Raw genomic sequence first — 27545 nt, 5'->3', positions numbered from 1 at the left:
GATGTAGCTTTGTGACATTTGGATGTGATACTTGGCTTTGTGGTAATGGGATGTGATATTTGGAGCTGTGGCAGCCATCTTGGGCCAGGATGGGAAATGATTTGTGGAAGACAGTCAAAGGGAGGGTGAGAGATAAGAAGATCCTGAGCTCCTGGGACATCCCTGAGCCTGGAACCATCTCCATTTGGACGATTCTCATTATACTAATGAGAAACTAATACTAATAAAAACTTTCTGTTAAAACCACTTATGATCAGATATTCTGTTACTTTGCAGCCAAAAGCATCTTAATTCAAACAGTTGGGTACTATAACCTCTAGTTTACATAATTTTTAAACATTTAGCAAAAATGCATATAGTTGTTACTGTGTGTTAGGTACTGTCCTGAGGGCATTCTGTGTATTAACTCATGTAGTTTTCATAATGATACTATGAGACAGGTATTATTATGCCCGTTTTACAGAAGAGGAAGCTAACGCCCAGTATGCTAAATACTGTGTGAAGTCACACACCTGGTAAGAGGCAGAGCTAGGGTTTCATCCTGGGTTGTCTGGCTTCAGAGGCTACGGGCTTAATTGTTATCCTGTGCTCCCTCTCTAGTAGATAGGAAATGGTTTGCCCCAGGTCACATGACACAGGTATTCTTCCAGCACCTGGTGCCACCCTTCACCTGGAGCAGACACTGGAACAGTCTGTAGACCCACCCATCCATCTCCTCACCAGTGTGCTCTCCACTGCTGTCTTTCTTCATCATCCTTAAGCTCGTTATAGTCCTGGATTTTAGTGGGTGCTAAAGCCAAGGACTAGATTTGAAGCCTCTTTTCTGCCCACCTGCTGCTCTTTCTTCCTCCCTCCTAGCTGCAGACATCAAACTGTTGCTGGCCAGGTAAGCACAGGAGGAGGATATAGGAGGGCAGGTCCCTTGTGCTGTGCGTCCCACTGAGGGGATATTGTGTGGTGGCCGTGTGCACTGGGTTTGGAGTCAGATGAAGTTAAGTTCTGCAACTTCTAGCTGTGTTAACATGGGAAAATCCCTTCTCCTCTCTGAACCTCAGTGTCCTCTTCTGTACAATGGGATAATAATGACCTAACCAATAATGTTCTTTGAATGTTAGATGAGGCATACCATATAAAATGTTTAACGAAGAATCTGACACCCAGAAATCACCCAGTAAGTGAAAGATACTGTTACGAGTGGTATTACTTTTTCAATTCTCATTACCACTATGTTTGAAGTCGTTTGTGAGCTAAAATGTCTGGTGACCGCCTGCTCTGTGTGAAGTGGAGGAAATCTTGGGGCATCTAGGAGGGAGGGAGAGGTGCTGATCTAGGAGTCAGAATAGCAGGATCTTAGCTCAGCTGTGAGATCTCAGTGGCTGTAAAGGGTGTGTGTTGCCTGAGATGATCCCCAAGTGCCTTTCCCAGCTGGAACAGACCACATTGTGATATGCACCAAACAGATGGCCTGCATTCTCTGTAGGAGCCTGCACAGCCCAGGTGCAGCTACCATCATTGAGGGCCCTGATTCGGTTGTTTCTCCAAAATTGGCCAAAGCTGCTAGCAGGTTTCTGTCCCATTAGCCACCAGCATGACCAGTGCCTAGTGTCTGGCACGAGGTGAATGGTTAATAAGCCTGAGTTGGATGAATGAATGAACTCCAGTATGTGAGGGAGTGGTGCCTGTGACCCCTAAAGGTGGAGCAGGTTTGGTTTCTTTTAGTATAAATATTTAGAATATGACCATGATTGCAGTTTTTGGCAAGAGTGAATCACTTACTCATGGTCATGGCCTTGAACCTAACCAAACCGCCAGCCAGCACCAGAATAAACTGCACAGAACCGCTGGCCTCAGCCAAAAGGAAATTGACTTTCTATTGACCCATGAGACAGGTCCGGTTTTTTTTTTCTTTTAAATTTTTTACGAACAGCATGATGTCTAGTAAATCTGACCAAACCAGATACCTCTATTTATTTTTTTCTAAAACCTTGAACTGGAACAAAATTAGACCCCACATAATCCTTATTTATAATATTACTCAATGTGTGCAAATAGTAATGATGTTAACTAACATTCATAGGGCAATGCTATGTGTATTATCTCATGTATTCCTCAAACACACCTATGAAGTAGATGCTATTTTAATTCCTATTTTACAAGCAAGGAAAAGTTGACAGCTAAATAACTTTTGCCAAGGTCACGCGGCCATTAGAAGGCAAAGTGAGCATTTTAATCATTTGAATCCAGGTCCACTTGATTCCCAAGCTGGTGCTCTCAGCTCTCTGGCTCTCCTGTGTTCTCAGCATCAGCGACAGCTGCAGTTTATTGGGCATACATTGTGAGGCAGTCACAGGGCTGAGCATTCTTCACACATGAGCTTGGTCAATCCCTCCACAGTACTATCAGGAGAGCACCATTGTTAGCTCCATTTTAGCGATGAGGAAACAGGGATTTCATGAGATTATTTAACCTGCCTGCCATCTGTGGATGGTGGTGTTAAGCTCTTCATGTGGAGTGATAGAGCTCAGCAAGCTCCAGGGCAACAAAGAGTGGGGGACTTTTCCAGTGTCACACAGTGAATCAGTAGTTGAGCTGGAACAGAACTTCATTGAAGACTTTTCATTCACTGCTAGGAGAATGTTGTAGTTAACAGTGGGAGGGGGACCTGCTATAAGGTCAATCTGCTGTGTCACTTGCTCTGGTGGCAGGAAAGAGTTTAGTGGATTAGAGCATATACTTTGGATCATACAGACCTGTGCTCAGGGCCACCATGGGAAAGAGCCTTCCTCTCTCTGAGCCTCTGTTTCTTCTTCTGTAGAATGGAACAATAACCATAGGCCTGCCTCTTGGGTTTGCTGGAGAAGAAAATGAGAGAACACACATTAAATGTCTGGCACAATGACTGCCATGAAGTTAATGTGGAATAGCTGTTGTTGTTATGTTGTTCATTGAAATGATCCATGATCCAAAAGAGGCTTGGAAACACTGCACCATGTGGAGAAGGCTTGAAATCCACTTCGCAATGACTGCCTTGTGATAGGAAGGAGATGTAAAGGCTGAAGAGTGTCTATAAGTGGTACACAGGCACTTGGGACACACAAACACATACACACATACATGCTCCTGAAACCTGCACGCACATGTACTTGTGGCATGTGTACACTCATACACACGTGCACACACATGTACACACAATATACTTGTACACACATGCTCACATACATGCACCTGCATATGCTCTCACATGGACACACACATATGGACAATATACTCGTGGCATCTATGTTTTCATACATGCATCTGCAACCCACACACACATGCACTTGTAACATACACATGCACACACAACATACTTGTGGCATACAGATGCTCTTACACATGCACACACATGCATGGACACATGCGTCACACACAATACACTTGTAGCATACACATGCTCACATGCATATGCACACACATACATGCACACACACATGCACGTGCACACACATGCCTGTGCACACACACATGCACGTGCACACACATGCCTGTGCACACACACATTGCATCTGCACACACTCTCTCCCTTCCTTAGCCTGGTGAACACCTACACATCCTTTAGCTCTCAGGCCAAAGGTCACAGCTTTAGGGCAGCCACTTTGACCCAGGCCAGGACACTCAGGCTGAGCTATCTTGGCACCTAGCACCTCCACCTCTCATCCAAACTGTCCTCTGTCAGCCTATAGGTACTTCAGTCCCAGGCTCTGTTGCCATCACTCTAGGGAGCTTCAGGGTGCTCAGGGATCCTCCTCAGCTTGCATCTCATTGCATGTCATTGAATAATTGTAATAAGTTGCTTAATTCTACAATTCCTGCTAGAAGGCCAGTTCTGTGAAAGGCAGGGATAAAGCTGACTCTTCTCCACAGATCAGAATCATTTGATGCAGACTGGCACATAGTATGTCTTCAATACATAGATGCCATTGATTGAACAGAACCACCAGGATCTCACTTGCATGCAAGCTGAAGAATAAGCTTATTCATATTGGGGTTACCCTGCACAAGATGTCTCCTATGGGGTTTTTAGCCACGGGGTCTCTAATGATTTGGAGGCTCACTCAGAGGAAGCCAAGCCTCAGAATGCTGTATAAATTGGTAAAAAAAAAAAAAAAAAAAAAAAAATCTAACTTTGAAATGCATTCCTAGTCACCAGGAAAACACATTTTGGGGGAGAGAATGTCTAACAAGCCTGAAATGTAGACAACTCCTTATTGCTTCTGACTGCACTTTCTCCTGGGAAGTTAGGGGACACCAGCAGTTGCCATGAGTAGGACTGACCAGTCACTGTCTGGGCTGAGGCAGACTGCTTTCTTTATTTTACAGCAGTAGGGAAGCCCTTGTTAGACATAATGAAGGCAGAGGTTGATGGGCAGATGGAGATGAGAAACACAATGCCTGGTGGTAAAAAGCAGGTGGCTCAGCTTAGAGTCATTTATTTTAATTCATTCATTTATTTAAGAAATAGTTCTGGGCACTTTCTAAGTGCCAGGCACCATGTTAGCTGCTTGGGATATAGGAGAAAATGGGATAGACGTAGTCCTTGACCTGGGGGTGCTCAAGTTTAGCTGGGGAGGTGGACAAGGAAATAGGAAACCAATATGCAGTGTGATCAGTGCTCCAGGGGGATTCAGAAGAGGAGCTCCAGGGAGAGTAGTGCTGGCTTCTGGAAGAAGGGATGTCTAAGCCAAGATCTGGAGGATGAGCCAGGCTAGGAGATGGGGAAATGTGGTATGAAGGAGGAGAACAGTCAGTGGGCAGACCTCAAAAGGAGAGACATGGCAGGAGTTCAGAGTGGCAGCAACGGGGTGGGGGTGGTGGCAGGGAGGGCAGGGTCCCGTCATGCACAGCTCATTCCTGAGGACTGCTCCCTAGGGTGATGGCAACAGAGCCTGGGACTGAAGAGCCCATGGGCTGAGAGAGGACAGTTTGGATGAGAGATGGAGGTGCTCACGGGAACTGGGGCTTTGCATGAGGCTGCGGGAGCCTGGTTGGGAGTGTCTCTGGGGAGCAGTGATGCAGACCCAGCTGCTGCAGGCCTGGGTACTGGGGATGTGGGTGAAGGAGATTTGCTGTTCACTGCTTTCTCCCCTGGCAAATGGACAAGGAGGCCTAGATGACCGCTGAATCCCTCCCAGAACTGCTGTCTGAACACTGGGAACTGTGTGCCTCCCTCCCTCCCACAAACCACCCCATGCCTCTGTCTCCCTGGCCCAGCTCTTTCCATCCTGCGGTATCCACTCTGGCTGCCCCAGGCCCCCTTTTCTCTATCACTACCCAGAAGCTGCATCATTATGACCAGCTCATGTCACATCTCTGGGCCTCAGTTTCCACATTAGTGGGAAACTGATGGGAATAATAACACCACCTACTTCTTCAGCCTTGTCTTCTGCTCATTACCCAGGCAACCCTGGCCCGCTCTCACTACCTCAAGCTCATGGGGCTCTTTATTGCCTAGAGTTCTTTGCCTTTTCCTTCCTTCCAATCCGTCTCCCTACTTTTGCCTTGATAATTATTCCTCATGTTTCAAACCCAAGCTGAAACGTTGTTTCTTCAGAGAAGCCTTCCTGAAGAGGGGCCACCACTTGTATTCTACATGAATGCTCTGCATATTTCCTTCCTGACTCTCACCCCACTGGTGTACACCTCACTTTTGCATAATTTCTGAATATCTCCTTCCCTCCCTAGGATATAAGCACCATGGGCAGTGGAGATCCCTGACATGCTCATTGCTATATCCTTTCACCTGGCACTATCCCAGGTATAGATTAGGCACTGGGCCATGAGATGCTGAATTAATAAACGATGAACTCAATGGGTTTAATACTCTCCACATGTATGTAAGTTACTAATTATACTCAAGCCAGACCTCTAAACTAACTTAAACTCAGTTTAATAACACTCATTTATTAACTCAGCTAAATAACTGATTGCAGCTCAATTTGATAAGCAAAGACCATCACAAAATTGTAGTGTAACATGGCCCTGGCCACTAGAGGGAGCTGGGAAGCCATAAAGCCGGGTGGCCTCTAGGACCCCAACCCCCTGTAGAGAGGTGGAAGTCTGATGTTCAGTCATTTTCTATTCAATCCATTCTTAAAAGTCTATAGACTGTTATGAGTTGGAAGGCTAGGGAGAGACTGTTTAGTTCAGTCTGGACACTGAGGCCCGAGGGAGAGCGAGTTCCCTCTGCCTCCCAGGGCTTCATGGCATAGACTTGTTTCTAGCCACGGCAAACCTCTCTCTTTTTTTTTTTTCAATATTTCTATTTTCTATTATGTAGAAGAGATCATTTTAACTTCTGTCTGTCCATATTTATTGACTTTCTACTATGTGCTGGGCACTGTTTAGGTGCTAGACACTCTGGTGTACAAAACAGGCTCCTGTCTCAATAAGTCCATCGTCTAGTTGGAAAGACAAATGTCAAAAAATACTACATAGCTACCAACTGTGATTGGTGTGAAGGAGAAAGACAATGTTTGGAGACAGATAATAACAGGAACACCTAATTCATTCTCAAGTTCATCCTGAGAGGAAGAGCCATGTAGCAGAAACCTGGAGGCTGTGCAGGGCTGGCAGAGGGATCAGAAGAGCAGACCTTCTGCCCCGCATGGCTCTCTGGCTTGCCCACTGCTGCTGGGTGAGTCCCGTCTCCCCTGTGGCCTTCTGCTTTGCCATCTGTGTAATTGTGCACGCATTTCAAGCCTGAGGTTTTGATTAGGAGGGGCTTGTACCTGAGCTATCTGGGGCAGCTGGTGTGTGGCATTTGCAGCTGGTGTCAAAGGAGCCTGGGGTCCAGCTCTTGAGTGAAAGGGGGCTTCCACATGGATGGCCTCACACTGAGCAATGGGCCAGGAGCTGTGGGGTGGCTTTGTTCCAGGCATAGGAGTACTGCAGCTTTAAGACCTGGCACAGGTGTGGCTCTTGGACTGCCTGCATCCAGTCACCTGGAGAGTTGCTTAAGTAGATAGATTACTGGGCTCCACCCCCAGAGATAATGATAAGGCAGCTCTGGAGGAGGGCCCAGGAATCTGCATGTAAATGAGCTCTCTAGGTGACTCTGATGCATACTGAGGTCTGGGAACCATTTCCCTAGATCGTCTTATAGAAAGGATCTGTGACACTCAGGCTTTGAACTGGCCTTTATTGTATGCTCTATGTGTATTCCAAAAGCGTTGTGGTTAAGCAAAGATATTTTACAATTCAAATCATATCCTGAGTATACTTAGGGCTCTCACTTTAAAGAAGCCCCATTTGTAATGTGAATTTCTATACCAAAGTATAGTTCTTCGGTTCTTGTGTGTTAATTTTCCTAAATGATGGGCATACCTAACTATATACTTCACGGACTGATTAACTAAATAATGAATTGAAAACACCTGGAATCCAGCTTTGTATGTTGCGGGAAGTCAGGGACCCCGAACGGAGGGACCGGCTGAAGCCATGGGAGAAGAACATGGATTGTGAAGATTTCATGGACATTTATTAGTTCCCCAGATTAATACTTTTATAATTTCTTATGCCTGTCTTTACTGCAATCTCTAAACATAAATTGTGAAGATATCATGGACACTTATCACTTCCCCAATCAATACCCTTGTGATTTCCTATGCCTGTCTTTACTGTAATCTCTTAATCCTGTCAGCTGAGGATGATGTATGTTGCCTCAGGACCCTGTGATGATTAGCATTAACTGCACAAATTGTAGAGCATGTGTGTTTGAACAATATGAAATCTGGGCACCTTGAAAAAAGAACAGGATAACAGCAATGTTCAGGGAATAAGAGAGATAACCTTAAACTCTGACCGCGGTGAGCCAGGGGGAACAGAGCCGTATTTCTCTTCTTTCAAAAGCAAATGGAGAAATGTCGCTGAATTCTTTTTCTCAGCAAGGGACATCCCTGAGAAGGAGAATGCGCCCCTGAGGGTGGGTCTCTAAAACGGCCCCCTTGGGTGTGGCCGTCTTCTATGGTAGAAACTGTAGGGATGAAATAAACCCCAGTCTCCCATAGCACTCCCAGGCTTATTAGGAAGAGGAAATTCGCACCTAATAAATTTTGGTCAGACCGGTTGCTCTCAAACCCTGTCTCCCGATAAGATGTTATCAATGACAGTGGTGTCCGAAACTTCATTAGCAATCTTAATTTCACACCTGTCCTGTGGTCCTGTGATCTCGCCCTGCCTCCATTTGCCTTGTGATATTCCATTACCTTGTGAAGTACGTGATCTTCATGACCCGTACCCTATTCATACACTCCCTCCCTTTTTGAAAGTCCCTAATAAAAACTTGCTGGTTTTATGGCTCAGGGGGCATCACGGAACCTACCAACATGTGCTGTCTCCCCTGGACGCCCAGCTTTAAAATTTCTCTCTTTTGTACTCTGTCCCTTTATTTCTCAACCCAGCTGATGCTTAGGGAAAATAGAAAAGAACCTATGTGACTATTGGGGCAGGTTCCCTGATATTGTAGAAAATCTACAGCCTTCATTTCCAGAGAGGGGAGAGGAGAAGATCTGTGGCAGAGGCACAGAGAATTAAATTTCAAAGCTCAGAGTTAAGCTCCTTCAGGATAAAGCATTTATTTATGGTCAGGTTTATAATCACTGCCCATCTGGGACAGGTGAGCCCTGGCCCGGTGTCCCCCAAATGCAGCTAAATGTCTAATGCCCTTGAATTTGCCATTGCTGAGGAGGCTTCAATCCCATGGCTCCTGCCAAGGACAACAATCTGTGGGGTTGGGAACACTCTGATCCCCCTCATTCTGGGTTGCAAAAGAGCTCGGGTGGAGATATCTTGAATCATGGAAAAGTCTTGGCCCTTGGCAAGGAATATTTCATTCAGAGCCCTTATCTCCTTGACCTGCTGCTCCAGTCTCCTGGCTCATCTATAATTTTCCCATTTGTAGGGCAGTTGCAGGCTGGCCCAGGGCAGACCCAACTGAGGGCAATGGTCCTTAGAGCTATGCCCACCCTGACGTGGATGCCTGGTGAGAGGCTTGTGAACAGAGAAGACTAACTGTGGAGATGCTGACCCATTTAGCTTTTACCTGTCCCAGGATGGCTGGAGATCTCTGGGAGAGAGAAAGAGGTAATGAGGACTCGGTTTTGACCAAGGCAAGGTAAGTAAGCACTAAGGTGAGAGGTCTCTTTTCTCTGGTGGCTACTCCAAGTCATGCCAAATCACTGACCCAACCTGTTGGATCAGAGAGAACAAGCAACTGGATTTAGGGCCTAAAGATGCCCTATAATTTGCATTGGTGGAGAGGAAGGAGATGGAATTCAGAGGGACTTGGGAGACAAAATAAAAATGACAGAAACAGGAGATCAGTAATAATGGAAGAAAGGACCCATGGAAGAGAAGAAGGGAGAAGAGGTAGTTATAAGTGCTAGAGAAAAGCATCGCTTTTAGTGTAATTCTTCGTTGTACATGTGAATTTTGTTGACAGATACACTTCATGTATACTTCATGTGTGTACATGAATATTATTCATTCTCTCTCCTTTGACCTCCACTAGAGCTGTAAGACAGGCTGGTCATTTCCGAGTTACCGACCGTATAGTAAAGATGAAGCAGACTCCCTCTCTTGGCATGGCTCTCTCCTTGAAGCCCCACTGTGGAACTCCATTAAGAAGCCACCAAGTTTGCTTTTGGCATAGGTCACCCAGAGCCACCGCCACTCCTTGGCAAGAGAAGGGGTACTGGCTTCCTGTGACAAAATGAAGAGTGTGGCCAGGGTACATTAATCTATTGATGCATTCATGAGGCATCAGAAGGAAAAGATAGGAGGGGAGAAGACTCAAAAGGAAGTTGACAGTTGCAAGAGAGCTAAGGCCTGTGCTGCGAATGTCTTATCAGGAATCTTATTCAGTTGGTCATAGGACAAGTGACAGAGCCTGTGGAGCAGACTGGGCAGCTAGCTCAGGACCTGCAGGAGTAGTGATCACAGAACCTGTTTCAGTAACCCCCTGCCATCGGGGATGAGAACATGGTTCCTGGAGTCAGACAGTTGAGTTCAAGTCCCTGCTCTGCCACTTTCTAGTTGTGTTCTTGGACAAGACACATCATCTCAATGGACTGTAACTTCCTCTTGTGTAAAGTGGGAATAATAATGACTGTGAGGACTAAATAAAATCAAGCTTAAAAAGCACTTCACACAATAGTAACCACTAAATAAGTATCAGCTGGAGTCATTATAATCATACTGAGTGCCATGAGTGGGGTGGCTTCTTTCCTTTTGCTTTTAAACATGCTCCTCTCCTCCAATTGGCAAATTCTTCTCTTGACTCCAACATTTCTGGGCCACCATTTTACATCTCTTCTGCCTTCCCCACCCAAGTGAATTCTGACATTTTTTTTGGGTTTGAGATTCCATTTACCGAAGAACAATTAACCTCATTTTTGTGGACAAAGGAACTGAGTCTTGGAGATGTGAAGTAACATTATTAAGTGGCTCACTGTGCCAGCACCGTTACTCAAACCCAGTGATGGGCAATACGCTCAGCCACTGCCTTTACCAGGGATGACAGACTTCACTAGGGTTACAGAAAAGCACAATAAATGCCTTGATAGGAACATGCAGAGGGAGCTAGTCTCATGCACACTGTCAGAAAACTTCCTCAGGGGTTATCCAGGCTGCCAGGGATCTGGGATTTTCACAGTGGAATGCCAGGTCTGGAGGGCCTTCAGAGATCATCTAGGCCAAGAGTTTTCCAACGAGAGTCTGAGGGATGCTTGAAGGAGCCTGGCACGTGAGAGTTTTTTCGGTTGCAAGAACTATGTATTCATTATAATAAATTATGAACCCCAAAGGTTGTGCTTTTACATTTATGAGGTGATCATTTCCTTTTACAATAAATACCTGCAAAAAGCAGTATTAGGTTAAAAATAGCAGCTGTGGTGCTTATGTATGGCAACTCATGATCCCAGAAACCTCATACCTGAAGTTTGGGAAACTCTGATTTTGTACAACTTTGTTATTTTGAGGAAGAGAAACAGATGCTCAGAGAGGCTCCATGACTTGCTCAATGTTATAGAGTCAGTTAGTGGCTGAATTTTGTCATATAAAAATGTATTTCATTTCCCCCAAATCCTAAGATAAGAGGAAAAGTGATACATTGAGTTTCAGGAGGTGTTTGATAAATGACTTGCAGTTCTACCAGCAGCCTGATTCTCTGATTAGGATCTGGCTGATGCTTTCCTGTTCTTTCAAATTAATTTCTCCTTCCAGTCTTTATCTGTCTCCCAGTTCCCCTGCGGTGGTGAGACACTCAACTTTGGAGGGAGAGTTTGTGGCTGATGTCCTTTTGCTCTACTGGCCCCTCGATCAAGAGGTTAAGTTCTGAACGTCAGTGCCCTTACCTTCTGCTGAGGAGGACAGATGCTGGGCTTTGAGTCTCATGGGCTCTGCTCTGCCTCCAACTTGTGGTGTAGACATGAGGATCCCCCCCTCCCTGGGTTGCCTCCCTTGGAGGGCTATTACGAAGGGAAAATGAGACTGGGTATTTCAGAACCTGAAAGCAGTGCCATCAAAGGGGTTGTGATCAGATCAATGTTCCCCTGTTTAGCAGCGTGAGGCACATGAGCCGTGGCTGTGAACCATCTGCACTGACCCCATAGCACTGCCAGGGCTGACCCTGCTCCAAGCCGAGCCCAGAAACAGCTTCTATTCACTCCTCAGCTTGGCCTGCTCTTTCCTTGAGGAAAACACTGCGATTCAGAAAATACTATCCCATGTGGGATTTTATTTTGATTTTTACAATAAGCCTCAGAATAATGACTATTATTGCTTTTTTAGTACATAAGAAACTAAAGTTTAGACTGTGAAAGAGATCTGGCCCAGGTTACCCACCTGGTGGGTGGCAATGCTGGGATCCTGGCTTTCAGACAGGTGCTTTTTTGCAGCTACCTGCAAGGTTGCCAGCCATCCTCCTCAGACTGAGAGTGCACCCCTCCTTCATTCCTGCATTTGTCATGCAAATGTCATGAGGTCTTCAATTTGTGCATGGGGAAATAGATGTGGAGGGAGAGGAGAAATGGTGATGCATGCCTGTAAGCCCAGCTACTTTGGAGGATGAGGCGAGAAGATCACTTGAACCCAGGAGTTTGAGGCCGCAGTGAGCTGTGTTTGCACTACTGCACTCTCGTCTGGGCAATAGCGAGACTGTCTGAAAAAAAAATGTGGATCTTGTAACTATATTAGGAAAATCAGCTCTTTTCATACAAGGGGACCTGTTTGTGACAATTGTAGGCAATATCATAGGCAATATTTTTCATTAGAAGCTGGATTTCTAGAAGAATTCAGGCAGTATACATTCTTTGCATCTCATATAGACATTCCTTTTATCTGCTCATCCAATTACTGTTATTATTATGAATATATGTTTGTAGTAGCGAAGCTTCTGACAATAGAACCAACAGGATGTATATCTACAGGCTACAGATATCTCTATCTCTGCCTCTATTTTTATCTGTACCTCTATACACAGAGACACAGAGAGAGATTTTAGGGAATTTGGTCACTTGATTGTGGAGTTGGCAAACCCAAAACCTGCCAGGTTAACTGGCATGCTAGAGACCCAGGGAAGAGCTGATATTGCAGTTTGAATCTGAAGGTGGTCCACTGGCAGAATTCTCTCTTCCTTGGGAGACCTCATCCTTTTTCCTCTGAAGGCCCTTAGCTGATTAGATAAGGCCCTTCCACATGACTAAAGGCAAATTGCTTCACTCAAAGTCTACAGATTGAAGTGTTGTTCTCATCTAAAGAATCCTTTCACTGCAACATCCAGATATGTTTGACCAAATAGCTGAGAACTGTGGCCTAGACGAGCTGGCACCTAGATTAACCATCACAATGTATAAATATATAATATGTAGAATAACACAAACTAATCTTTACTGAATGTTTATTATCAGCAAGGAACCATTATTTCATTGAATAATTCCTAATTATGATTATTGTACAGTACCTGATACATAAATAGAAATAAATTCTGGTTTCAAGTTTAGAAGGTAATTCAGAGTAGAGGGAAGGAAGGGGGGTTGGCATCAGGTATATTTGAGTTCAAGTTCTAACTGCCAATGTCTAAGTTGGGCAAGTTACTTAATCCCTCTAAATCTCTTTTTCCTCATCTGTGAAACAGAGTTAAAAATAGTGCCCACTTCATCAACACAGCGTGTGCTTGATACATATTTATTGAGCAAATGAATGCTGAGGGAATCTCTAGAGTTGTTAAAAGATTTAAAGGAGATAATTTATCTAAAGCTCCCATAAGGTGCCAGGCACATGAGGAGAAGATAGTTAATTGAGCTGCCTTTATATTACAGTTATTTTTCCTCCTGACATCTGCAAACAACAGAGTCATGGCTTGCTGCTGCTGGGATTCACCTAACAGGGACTCAGGGAAAGGTGTGGTTTTCTGGGAGGTCTTGCTTCTAAAGGCCAGGATTAAACAGAAATCTCCCTGGCCTGAGTCAAGGGCTGTTTTTTTCTTACTTCCTTGGCATCCCTCTCAGGGCAGCCAGTTCTCACTGCTCCAGAACTCCTTTCTTGGAGCTCTGGCTGTGACTGGGCTTGGCAGGGAGCGGTCTCTGAAGAACCAGGTAATGTGGTCTGGAGCCTGGTGAGTTTCCTGCATCTCTGCCAGCACACTCTGCTCCTCTTTTGCAACTCTGCCATCAGCCCTGCTTCACAAAGCTCAATTTACTGCCTCTCCATAGAAAATAGCTGCCTCCTCCTCCTAAGGGATATGACCTACCCTTAGAGACTCTATCAGTTAGGCTAATCACTCCCATTTATTCTGAAACAACTTGTACTGTGTATGGGATTAATTAATTATGAGGACATCAAGAGTACTATAAAGTGCTTTGTATTCATAATTGATTCATCATTCAATAAGTATTATGGTGTACTAATGGGTGGAATCCAAGCTCTGACACTTACTGGCTGTGATCTTGATCAAATTTCTATCTTTCTTATTCATAAATTTCTTTATCTGTAAAATCATACTAATGCCATCTTAAAAGGGTTATTAGGATGTTGGAGTGAATTAGTTTATATAAAGCACATAAAAACATATCTGCACACAGTAAGTGCTCCATAAATAGTAGCAATTCCTATTCTCCACAGACTTTATTACAGATTGGGACAAGTGTTCTATAAAAGCCAACAGGATGCTTTGACACAGACACACATAGTGGGCCAGGGAAACAACTTAGAAGTGCAGGTAAGGGAAAGGCTCACTGAGCTGGTAATATTAATTTGAACACTGAAGGATGAGAAAGAGAGGGAAAAAAGAAATAATAAGGAACAGTATGTATGAAAACTTTGAGGCCTCAAATAACTTGGCGTATTCATGAGATTAAAAAAAGGCTCATGTGGCTGGAGCAAAGGGAAGGAAACAATAGCAGTAGTTAACACTTACAAAGTACTCACCATATGTCAAATGCTGTCTGGGTGGTTTATTTATGTTTACTTGCCCGATCCTCAATGACAACCATAGGAGGAGGCACTATCATAGCCTAGACTGGGTCATGTCATGACCATTCACACTTCATACCTTCTTGCTGCCTATAGAATTAGTGCAAACTCTCATCTTGGTACATCAGATGCCTCGAAATGTAGTTTCAACATAACTTTCCCATTCTATGTCTTTTTTTTTGTTTTGCTGTCTACCTTGAAATTAATTTTTACTTACATAAGTAATACATAAATACACTTTTCTTGTAAAAACTTAAAACAATATAGTAAAGTTAGGGTTCTCCTACTCCACTTCTATCTTAGGTACCTCACAAAGGAAATAATGCAATTAGTTTGCCATAAATCCTTCCAGATATTTCTGTAAATGTATCGATTTATATATAAACCTAAAGATTATATAAAACTATAGAATACATATGCAATTGGTTTATTATTTTTAAAAAATAAACATTAATCAAACACTACAGGACATACTGGTCTGCAACTTCCTTTTTTCCATCAGTACATATTCCATGTTGCAGATTTATGTCAACTTAAAAAATTGCTGCAGAGTATTCTGTACTATTTCTCAAATAGTGAACATCTGAGATATTTCTAACTTTTTGCTAATTTCAGCATTACCAATAATGCTGAAACAAACACTGTTATCAGTTAGGGTCTAGTCAGGAAAACAGAAAACCTTCTTAGGCACTTCAAACAGAGGGGATTTAATGCAGAGAATTGGTCACCAAGGGGATAAGAGACTTGAGAAGCCAAGTAGGAAGGTGAGGCTATTTAGAGACTAGGAACAACAGGAAGATGTGACCACCCCCTACAGCTGGAGGGCACTCCTAGGAGGAAGTGGTGTTGGCAGAGCACAGAAGTCAGGGCAGGCCCTGTGTTGGGAGCTAGGACTGTGAAAGGTGCTCTGGGACAGAAGGGAAGAAACACCTTAGTTTCTCTTTTCCTCCCTCTAGCTTTTCACCAGTGCCTCCCATTGGCCAAATCTGCCCAGAAGCCAGTGGGCAAGGAATCCTGGGAATATAGTTTCCAGCAATGAACAGAGCAGGGAGTGCATTTGACAGCAAAGTGGCAACAGATAGCTTTATGAATACCTCTTGGTACAATTGTTTGTGTTTTTCTAGCACAGGCAATGCCAGGAGTGGGGTTACTCAATCATAGGATCATATACCTTTTAATTTAGTACATGCTGCCAAATTGCTCTTCAAAGTGGTTGTACAAATGTACATTCCCACTAGCTTTGTATGGGTGTACCCATTTTCCAATGTTTGCCAGCACTCAATATTAACAAATGTGTTCATTTTTCCTAATATGATTAGTATCTACACTTATTTCACCCTCCACACAGCCAATCATCCAGGCAGGTCAAGGCCCTGGGGGTGCTTGCATTACTCTATTCCAGTCCTAGGAAAGAGTCAAGACAGGGCTTTAGAAGCTTCTTTTCAAAAACCCAACTCTAGGGGCTCTGGAGCTTTCACCAGTTCCTTTTGTTTCAGCCTATTTTTGTCCCCAAAGGATTTATGAATTAGATCTCTGTTTATTTTCATGATGTCCCAGGGCCTTGGAGGAGGTGAGGACTAGGTGTCCTTGGCACACCTCAGGACTTAGGCAGGTTCTCTGAAGTCCTCATTGTGATGTGGCATCTCACCTCTCTGGGAGCTGGCCACAGTAGTTTTTCAGTGGCCACCAGAGAGTGGCCAGTATAAGGAGGAGAGTGTGGAGGCAGGTATAAGGAGTGGAGGAGGGTGGTCAGTGTATTGAGGAATTACCAGTCAAAGATGTGGGCTCTGTTCTAGTTTCTGCCATTAAGTAATCCTTGAGAACCTCTTGCTTTGGGTGGCATGTGCCCTTTAGGGGCATAGAGGAGACCTCCTACTATCCAGGGAACTCCTACTGCCAAAGTTGGAAGAACCCTCTGGAATCATCTCGTGCAGACCCTCTCATTTTACCAGAGGGAAACCTAGGCTCAGAGAGGGAAATGGACTTGCCCAAGAGGTCAGCTTGAGCTGGTGGTAGACCTTGAACTAGACTCTCCACGGTAGGTTGAAGAATGCACACATCCCCACCCCACCCACCAACCTAGCCATGTCCTAATCTCAGGAACCTGTAAATATTACCTTATCTGGAAAAATGGTCTTTGCTGATGTGATGGCATTCCCAAGAGTTTGAGAATTAAGAGATTATTTTAGATTATCCAGGCAGGTCTTATATGCTATCCCAGTATCCTTACAAAATAGAGGCAGTTAGAGATTACTGAAGCAGACAGTTGAGTGAAGCAGCCACAAGTCAAGGAATGCTCACAGCCACCAGAAGCTGGAAGAGGCAAAGAAGAGTTTCTCCCCTTGAGCTGGTCCACCTTTGGGCCCAGGGATAGTGATTTCAGATTTCTAAGACGGTGAGAGAATAAGCTACCAAGTTTGTGGGAATATGTTACAGCAGCCACAGGAAATGAATTCGTTCTCCATCTTCTGGTTTCTCCTTCACTATACTAGCTGTTTCTTTATGTTTTCTTTAATTACCCACTTCCACAGTTCTCTGCACAAATGAGATCAGAGGGGGCTTTATATTTGCCTTTGAGTTTCCTGACCTCAGGATCCCTTCCCTGACCATTCCTTTCAGCAACCCCCTGCATGTCATGTTAGGGGCCTGGGTTTCTGCAGTAATACCATGAGCTGAATTGGGGACGTATGGCTGCTGAAAGACTGAAGGTTGTCAGGTGTTGGGAAAATAAGTGCCCATGATCAGGGCTTGTGGGATACCTGGGTTCTTGTCTGAGTTCTGCCTCTAATTTGCTGTGTAACCATGGACAAGGACATTCACAGTTCTGGACCACAGCTTTCCACAAACACAAGACAAAGAGGTTGATCCAATCAATTTTCCGAAAGGGTAGTTCACATAACACTAGTGGTATCTGAGATGATTTCAGGCAGTAAAATGGTGAGTCACTGAATGGCACTGATTTGCAGAGTCAATATTCCCTTTCCAATTCTGAGTCAGTTCTTCCTCAAGGAAAAAGTCTTAGGTTAATGCTAACATCTCCTTAACCACATTTTAAAATGTGCTGATCTCCCTTTTTATTGAAATTTGAGTAGACTCGAGGCTGAAAGCCTTTAGCAGGTGATAACCGTCAAATTTAATAGAACTATTTTTATGATGTTTGTACTTTACAGTTACCTTCTATTTTTGGCAAAGTATGCTTGTTTTTCATTTCTAGTAGTGTATCAATCAGGATAAGCTAGGTTATATCCTGGTGACAAACACTCCAGCTATCTCAATGGCTTAATACAACAAAGTTTTTTCTTGCTCATAGAAAGTCTGTTGTGGGGCCACATGACCCTATAGGCCTTAGAAAACCTAAGCCATTGCTTTCACCAGAATCCCCTGTCCAAACACAGATTGCTGCCCCTTCCCGCCCAGAGTTTCTGATTCAGTAGCTCTTAGGTTGGGCCAGAAAATCTGCATCTGTAACAAGTTCCCAGGTGATGCTGTTGCTGCTGATTTGGGAACCACACTTTGAAAAACTACAGCTCTACAGCAACTACTCTCAGCTGGTGACTTAGCAATCCAGGTGCAAGGTGAATCCTTGAGCATCTCCACCTGGAACATGCAGCCTCCTTGTCAGAAGCAGCAGCACTGGAAAGATTCCCAGTAGTAATTAATTGCTCTGGCTGGCTGGGAAGTGACACAAGTCTCTTCTTCCCAGCCAGAACCATCATGAGGTGCCACCTAACTCAAGGCAGAGTTCAAGGAGGAGGCAGGAGGTATAGGGAGTTATCATCCTCCCAGGTGCCTAGAGAGACAAGAGGACTGAAGAGGGTGAGCAACTGGGGAGAAATCTCATCTAAAACTAGGCATTTTAATAACAGACAATGATTAAAAATTTCCTTTAAAGAAAAGAGTTCTTAAAGCAAAATGTCACTTAAAGAAGAATTTAAGGTAAAGAATGGTAGAGAGGGTATATGCTATGGCAAAAATATAAAAGGGGGTATGAAAATGGGCAGTCGGAAAGGTCTGTCATCCTGTGCTCCTATTGCATTGTCATAGTCAGTGACAGAGACTGTAGAAATTACCCTGCAGAGATCTTCAGGCCACGCACTGCTGCCAGGAATCCCCACCTGAGGTTTCCAGGAGTTACAGCCTGGAGGGATGCTGACCTCATATCTCCTCCCTTTCTGTGCTCAGAACTTTCTATTCTCTCTTTCTCTTCTTATACCCCATCCTCTATTGTCTATCTCAACATGTTGGAAAAAACAAAAAACAAAAACAAAGACAAAGGATGATTGAATACTTTTGTCCCCTAGGTAACAGCCTTTTGTTAGTCACCACCAGCCTTCATACTTGGCTGACTCCTTTTCCCTCAGTCTCCCATGGCTCCTGAAAATATAAAATGAGACTATGCTTTGGACAGAAGAGGCTCAAGTGTTTTGGAATAAAGCCAGAATGTGGATCAGCTGGGGATAGAGTTGGGAGAAAGAGAGAGAGAGAGAAAGAGAGAGAGAGAGTGTGAGAGAGAGGGAGAAAGAGACAGAGACAGAGAGAGAGAGAGAGAGAGAGAGAGAGAGAACCCTGACTCTTGTTCTTGGTGCTCCATGTTTCTTTCCATTTCTCATATATTAAAATAGGCACTTTGGACAGTGTCTGTCAAGTAGCATGAATAACGCAGCTTCACAACAGTAAATGGTGTTAGGCTCAAAGCCTGCCCGTCTGCGGCGGACTCCAGGCCTGGAGAGGGGTCTGGGGGAGATGACTGGTGCCTGGGGAGCTGAGAGTAGCAGAAGCAGTTTTGTTTGGGAGGAGGTAGGCATGTGTTGAGATTCTGGCTCTATGCCCTGTTATATTCCAGGAACAACTGCTTGTCATTTATATCTGTGCTCTTTCCCATGCTTTAGAAGGAACTGTTTATGAGTAAAGAGTAAAAAACTATTGGTAAAGATGTCATAGGTACAAAAGCCGTAGAAATCAACTTCAAGCTCAATTCCTTCATTTGACAAACAGGTGCATAGTGTATTGGCTTTCTATCACTGTTGTGACATATTACCATAAACTAATGGCTTGAAGCACACAAATTTATTATCTTGCACCTCGGTATGTCAGAAGTCCAATATGCATCGCATTGGACTAAAATCAAGATGCTAGCAGGGCTGCCTTTCTTTCTAGAGGCTGCCTGCATTCCTTGGCTCATGGCCTCTTTTTCCATTTTCAAAGTGAGCAATGCAGGGTGAGTCTGTCTCACATCACATCACTGTGACCTCCTCTTCTGCTGCCCTCTTCTGCTTTTAGGGACCCTTTTGATTCAGGTAGACCTACTTGGATAATCTAGGATACTCTGTCTTAAGGTCAGCTGCCTAACAACAGTAATCCATCTGCAACCTGAATTCTGCTTTGGCATGTGTCATACCATATTCTTAGGTTCCAGAGATTAGGGTGTGGATATCTTTGGAGGCCGTTATTATATCTTCCACACATGGGATCCTGGAGAGTGCCAATGACTCATTTGAGGCAGAGCTAGGAATACATCTAATGCTCAGTATTCTTCCCACTCTACAACACTGTTTTTAATATATAAGGCATAGAGCAGAGTGGTTAAAAGTACAGGCCTTGGGGTCAGATAATCAGGGATCTGGGCTCAAGATTTAGCTCACCCTTGCTAGTTATGAGAACCTGGGATAATTACTTAAACTCTCAGCAACTCAGATTCCTCATCTGTTAAGCAGGGAAAATATCAGCTGCTTAAGGTGAAAGATCAAGTATGAAAATCCATGAAAAATGCTTAGCAATGTTTTCAGGACACAGCACCAGTCAATGATATCACTTAGTATGATCTATAATGAAACATTATACTTGGTTCTCCTAACACCCCTTGTGAGAGCATATAAGTTATCATAGCCATTTGACAGATGTGGAAACTGAAGCTGAGATTGTTAAAATGACTGGAGAGAGGTCGTTTAGCCAGTTGGTGTTGGTGAATCAGGTCAGGAACAAGGTCTATGGCCCTTCAAACCATGACATCCTGCCACTGTTTAACTTCCAGTATGTGATCCAAGAAAGAGGCTTGTCTGATTTTTTTCTAAACCTATACTAGAGGAAAAGACCCTTTAATCTTTTTAGAAATGTCTTATAGTCCTCACACTCAAAATATTCAGCTGCATTCCTAATGCAAAATACACTGACGTTAAGTTCATTAGCTTCTCCCTTGTATAAACATGCTCTGGATTGCTGTGAAGGCAATATTCTTTCATGCAGTTTAAAGCAGTTTTTAAGCCACTTTGTCCATGGCCTCATGCCCATAGCTCCTGCCCATTGTCCCTGGTGAGCTTGAGTGAAGCCCTCCATAGAATATATAAACCTAATCTTATTGGTGGGAGTCTATCTTTTAGATAGAACAATATGCATTTATTTGACCATTTATGTATGCAATAGCAGTTACTGATATTCTTGAGTATTGATAAATTGATACATTAAGACATTGTAAGCTTTTGGATTGTGAGTGTTGGGTTATTTTAGAGGCCTTGAAAAATAACATCTCTCTTCCCTGCCCAAGTTCAGAACTAACTGAGTGTCAGGTAGGATAGTGGAGTTAGATTGGCAAAGATCAAAATGTCATCATTCTTGCTGATTCAAGCTAGATTGGGGAGTGTTGCTTAGCTGGGGGCTGAATGGGCTTGGAAATGCTCCCCACCCAGTCCTGGAAGGCATGTCCACCAATGTCTTCCTGGAGGGGACAGCATTGGCCCCAACAAGCTTTCTGCATGGCTCTGAGCACAGACCAAATGGTGGTCTCATTTCCTTTGGGAGGCCATCCTGAGAGAAGAGAGGGTACCCAGAACCAGAACCTCAGATCTCTTCTCCTAAACTGATCAGTCAGATAACTCCCTTTTCCACCTATGAGGAGGGCTATTGGAAGAGATGTGACAAGTGTTTTCTAGATGAAGTCCTTCCACTTAGAGATATGGGTAATGAGGAAGACAAATTCTCACCTAAAAGTGGGAAAGGAGTAAAAGGATATTCTGTATAACTAACTGGTTACAGCCAGTTCTCTGGGAATTGTTCCCAGCCCATGGCCTAGGTAACCACTATATACTGAAGAATGTTCGAATCTGGGCAGACCACATCTGGAGTGTCTGTGTTGCAAAGGAACAATAACTGAATATTGATAGTGACAAAACGCATCCCAACCCCTGGTTTGGCATCCAAGGCTGGTGCAAGCTGGGTTCACAGAAGTGGATGTGAAGATGGGGCTTGTAGTGGAAAATGTTTATACAAATCAATACCTATGAAAGGACTGGCGAGGACACAGAACTAGGCAGATGAAGAAGTTGAAGCAGGCCCGACAAACCCTCAGACAACCCAGTAAGGAGTGAATATTGTCCTTCAGTGTCGCCCACAGAGGGGCAAGATGGCCAGGCCCTCAGGGCACCACCTCCTTCAGTTGCTGGAGGGGACTCAGGCCAGGCCAGGGGCTCCCTGCAGCAGATACAGACCCTGAAGGAGAGGCAGCAGGGCAGCAGAATCCTGGCAGTTCCCTCCAGTGCCCAGCCCTGACTGTGTCTGCTTTCTCATCCTCTGCCTCTTCCTACCTTTTCCTTGACATTTTAGTCATGCCCAGTTGCCTGCAGTTCCCAGCAGATCATATGCCCTTTCATGTCTCTGGTTGTTGTCTAGGATATCTTTTATGCTAACTCATTCCCATTTTTCATGACTCAGCTCAGGCATCATCTCTTCTAGGAAGGTTTCCCTAAGTCCCACGCTGGGCTGAGTATCACCCTGCTGCATACACATAGCATTCTCTCAGCACTTATCAAGTGATACTACATTTTTCTGTGAACGGACCTGTCTCCACCAGGTCTCAGTTTTTTTACAGGATTAATCTTGTTCACCTTTGTACCTAGATGCCTAATAAGGTCCTAGTACATGGCAGGTGTTCAACAGATGCTTGTCTTCTCATCTCTCCTTTTAGGGCCATGTCCTCATTCAACAAACATAGATTGATCACTTTTGTGCAGGTGCTACAAGAACTCACAGATCAGTGGGCCTAGTATTTTTGTAGCCATTGCAGGGCCCAGAACAGAATCTCGTACATTATCATTTCTCAGGAAATACTCTTTTTAAAATCAGGGCCAACCTTCTCCTGCCAAAATTGCGTCAACACAGGATCTAGAGGCAGTAGGGGACTTGAGTAGGTATTGCCAGGCACAGGGGCAAGCAAGGTCTTGGAAAGTATTTGAAATAATTTTTTAGGAAAGGAAACTGCTAAGGCCAATGCCCTTCTGATTTGCTTTTATCTCTCCCATGAAGGAATCTCTCAGGGCTCTATAAAGATAAATGAACCCTGGACTGTTAGATCTGTAAGGACTTTAAGGGTGATGAGGTGGGGAGAGATAGAGAGAAGGAATAACAAAGGGGCTGGAGGAAGTTGGACTTGGTCTCCCTGCTTAAACTCAGTTCTGTGGGGATAGGAACTATCCTAGTTCCACTGAGTGCCCAGAAAGAACCAGAGAGGCAACAAAGTGTCAACCTGGTCACCCTAGATCAGCAGGGAAATAGGGGAATAAATGCCCTTTGGTCTACTGGCTGGGCCACAAAGGCTGAACAGAGGTGAAATCTGTTATGCAAAAGAGAATCAGGAGTTTCACATCAGCCAAATGGGAAAAGGAAAGGCCCCTGCAATTGTTCAGAGGAGAAGAGGAAGACCAACGGCAATATAATCTTTCATCAGCCACTCCCTGTCGGGGGAATAAGCTTTCATGCAGCCTTCTCCCTTCTCTTAGCAGGGCAGCACAGAGACTGGAGTTGCCTGGGGTCAAATCAAAGTCACAGTCATTTACTTGGCATTGGTTGCCTTCTCTGTCCATCCAGTCTGTGTGGGGACTTATTGGATTTCACTGCAGAGGTTTACCAGGTTTGTAAGGTGTCTTGGCTTCTGTGCTGTGAGCTGTGGGTATAAATCTGGTGTCTTAGTTGATTTGTGTTGCTATAAAAGAATACCTGAGGTTGAATAATTCATAAAGAAAAGAGGTCTATTTGGCATACAGTTCTATAGACTGTACAAGAAGCATGGCATCAGCATCTGCTCCTGGTGAGGCCTCAGGAAGCTTCCAATCACAGAAGAAGGTGAAGGGGAGTCAGCATGTCACATGGTAAGAGGTGAAAGAAGAGAGAGGGAAGGGAGAGGTGCCATGCCCTTTTAAACAACCAGCTCTCACCTGAAGTGCAGAGTGAGAACTCATTCATTACCTCAGGAAGGCACAAAGTCATTCATGACCCAGACACCTCTCACCCTCTCACAAGGCCCCACCTCCAACTCTGGGGGTCAACATTCAAACTGAAGTTTGGAGAGGTCAAATATCCAAACTATAGCATGTGATTATGTGCCAGTTCCTGTCCCCAAGGGGCTAGTGGCCAATTGGAGAGACATATGTGATGATAATAGTGTCAGCAATAATCACCATATTATTGAGAACTTACTATGGACTGGTTGCTATCTCATTTATTGCTCTAACGACACTACAAGATGATGTTGATAATATCCCCATTTCACCTGTGAGGAAACTGAGGCTCAGAGAGCTTAGTTTCCTATTCAAAGTCACCATGGCAAGTAAATAAATGAGGGGAGACTCAAACCCAAATCTGTGCAACAGCAAAGCCCATATTCTATGCCAGGGCTTCCCAACTGGAGATGATTGGCCCTCTCATGCTCTCCCAGGGACATTAACAATGTCTTGGAGACATTTTGGGTTGTGACAGTGTGGTTGGGGATGGCTACTGACATTTGGTGGGCAGAGGTCAAGGATGCTGCTAAATGTCATTCAATGCACAAGACAGTCCCTCCATACTCCAACAAATAAGTATTAGGCCAAAATATGGATAGCACTAGGGCTATCTCTAAGCCAATGCAGCTCTAAGCCATCTCTGTGCACCATATTGAAATAGGTATCTCTACTTTCTCCCACCTTGTTATTGCTTAGCCTAGCTCCTGAATGTTTTATTCATAGTACTCATCACAAATTATTATTTTTGTTCATTTGCTTGTGATTTCAGTTGTTAGATATCTCCTCCACTCTGAGCTGCTTGTGGGCAAAGGCTATACCTGCTGTGTTCACCACTTCATCTCTAATAACTAGCACAGCATCTGGAATGTTGTAGAGGCTCAATGAATATTTGTTGAGTGAGCAAATAGGCAAATGGACATAGTGAAATTAAATAATCTGTGCAAGGTCATAAGAACAAACTGCCAAAGGCAGTATTTAAACCTAGGTCCTTTTGAATCCAAATTCTCTGAGTTAAGGCATCTCAGGGTAATTAAAGGATTGTAAACATGTCTCTGTTCATGTCCCTGAGAGTTCAGAGTTCAGCAGAGGAGCGAGAAAAGTCTGTGAGTGTCAGGGCGTGATGCCAAATTCAGGCTGGGAAAGAAACAAGGGACAGAAGAAGGATGAGAAGAACTTCAGGACTCAGGTGAGTCCTCATGCTAGTAGACTGGAGAGGACTTAGTGGAGAGTTGCCCAGATGTTAAAAGAACTGTTTAAAATGACCAGAATCAATCTTGCTCACTTTTAAGCAAAGATGGGCAATACAATATTTATCTTCTCTCAGTCCTCAGGGACTTTGGGCCTCTTAGAATTCCCAAAAATAATGGCTAGTGGCTCCATAAATGTAATTTAAGTCCTAGAAATACCCTAAAGTCAAGAACTGGTTTGGCTGATAGATCCCAGCCCTGGGAGCAGCTAAGCCTGACTCTGTTCCTGCAGGAGAGCCACTGTGGGAGCCAACTCCATATGGGCTCAGGCCTGGGGAGGCTGTCAGGGTAAGGGGAGGTAGGGACTGAGGTACATGAAGGCAAGGACAAGGGAGTGAGGGGAGACAGAAAGGAGAGAGAGTGAAAGGCAAGGAGGAAGTAAGGGTTAGTGGCAGAATAGGGAGGAAGGAAGCAAGGGAGGAAATGAGGGGAGGAGAAAGAGAGAGAGGGAAGGAAAGAAGGAAGGAAAAAGAGAAAGGAAGAGCACCTTGGAAGGAGGGAGGGAGAAAGAGGAAAGGAGGGAGAGAGAAGGGAAAGAGAAGGAGAAAGAGAGGGGGGAAGGAAAGCAAGGGGGAAGGAAAGAGAAAGGGAGAGAAAGAGAGAGGGAGGGAGGGAAAGAGAATGAGATGGAGGGAGGGAAGAAAGAAGAGAAAGAGAAGAGGAAGGAAGTAGGTGGGAAAGAGGGAAGGAGGAAGAGAAGGAGGGAGGGAGGAAGGAAAAAAGAAGAGGAAGAGAGAAGAAGGGAAGAAGGAAAGAAGGAAGGGAGGAGGAAAGAAGGAAAAATTGGTAATAGGAAATACTTCCTGAATATTTATAATTGCCTCAAATTGTGTGAAGTCCTTAAAATGAATAACAACCTTTACTGCTGAAAACAATCCTATGGGGGTAACTTCTTTCATCATGTCCTTTTTATGGATTAAAATAATCCCAAGTACATATAGCAAGATAGAAGAAATAACTTCGAATGTTCAATAGCAGAGTAGGGTGACTATAGTTAGCAACAATGTATTGCATATTTCAAAATAGCTAGAAAAGAGGATTAAAAATTTTCCTAACACATAGAAATGATAAATACTCAAAGTTATGGATATTCTAAATACCTTGACTTGATCATTCCCGTTCTATGCATGTATTAAAATATTATGTGTACCCCAAAATATTATAGTTACTGCAAATATTTTGTATCTATAGAAATTTTAAAAAACAAAGCACAGAGACCTTAACCAACATGACTGAGGACACACTGAGGCAACAAGTGGTGAATTCAGATGTGAAAAATGTGTGGTCTGGGGAAGAGCTGCTGTGGTGGGGATGGGAGAGAGGACAATGGGAAGGGCAGAGCGAGGCTCTATCATGGGGTCTGTGGGAATAAACTGAAAGCTCCTAGGTGTCTAGGGGCAGATAGTAGGGGTCTGGAGGCTGGACTCTAGCTCAGAATGGCTTTCTTTGACAAGAGAGAGCCCAGCCTGCTCTTTTTGGATCTTAGGGCAGCCCAAAGAGGCTCTTTGTTTGAATGGGCTTTGCTGATATATTGTATTGGACATTCCTTGGTGACACTATGGAGCCCCAAAAGAATTGTAATGCCATTGTTAGATATTTATCCTTTGTTCTTGAAAGGAAAGAAACAGGAGCGATGAAAATGATCCAGTTATTATCATTTCATTCTGCATGGGGACAAGAAAAACAAAGGAACAGAGAAAGGAAGTTATTAAAATAAATACAAATGGCTTATATATGCTGTAACATCTACAGGTTGTGTTCCCACCTGTTTTTTCATAGGATATTCCAGTTTTGTGGTGGGTGTTAGATCTGCCCTCCCCAGTTTTCCCAAAGAAGAAACTGGTTCAGAGAGAGGAAGTTCAATTAGTAAGAAGCTGGCATGCAAACTCAGGTCTTCTTATTCAAATCGTTAGCTCTTTCCTGTGTACCATATTCAAGTCATGCTCAGTTTCCTTTAAATGAAATTGACTTTTTTTTTTTTTTTTCAAATTAACTTCCCAGAATGAAAGTTGTGTGAAACAAGATTCTGGTCTATTAATCATAGAGAAGATTAATTCTAGAATGAGTTTAAGATTTGCTTATGACAAATGTCCCTTCAATAATTGTTTATGTAAGACGTTATTTTTTAAAAAGTTGGTGTCCAAAAAAGTAGAATATGTCCTCTTCGGAGCAAATTAATGGAAGCAAACAATAGTGTTCTTGGAAATCTCTTGGATAAATAACTTGTACATGCTGTTCTCTGTAGTCCCACCTCACCTGAGGTTACACCCTTATTCCTCTCTTGAATCCAGCTCTGCTGAAGTCTTGATTTTTCATCCCTATTCCTCCTTCCTAATCCTTGGCACCTGTGGATCTTCCCTTCCATGTCATTTCTAGGGCCCTTTCTACCTCTACCCCATAGAAAGCAAGCTCCGCAGGGCTGGGGCTTGGTGTTTCTTTTTTTTTTGAGGAGGAGTCTTGCTCAGTCGCCAAGGCTGGAGTGCAGTGGAGCCATTTCGGCTCACTGCAAGCTCCCCCTCCC

General features: G+C 44.0%; 1 long non-coding RNA gene across 1 annotated transcript in view; it reads left to right on the top strand.

Annotated features, from left to right (window-relative positions):
* The first annotated feature begins 695 nt into the window (after positions 1-695).
* The window catches only part of LOC134758602 (uncharacterized), an 86671-nt gene continuing 59821 nt past the window's right edge, over positions 696-27545 (top strand). The window contains exons 1-2 of the long non-coding RNA XR_010133963.1: positions 696-886; positions 8939-9151. This is a non-coding gene — a long non-coding RNA (uncharacterized lncRNA). The remainder of the gene's footprint in view (positions 887-8938; positions 9152-27545) is intronic.

This window comes from Gorilla gorilla, chromosome 4, assembly GCF_029281585.2.
Source record: "Gorilla gorilla gorilla isolate KB3781 chromosome 4, NHGRI_mGorGor1-v2.1_pri, whole genome shotgun sequence".
Lineage (NCBI taxonomy): Eukaryota > Metazoa > Chordata > Mammalia > Primates > Hominidae > Gorilla > Gorilla gorilla.
Note: the sequence above shows the minus strand (reverse complement) of the source record. Positions and strands in the feature narration are given on the sequence as shown.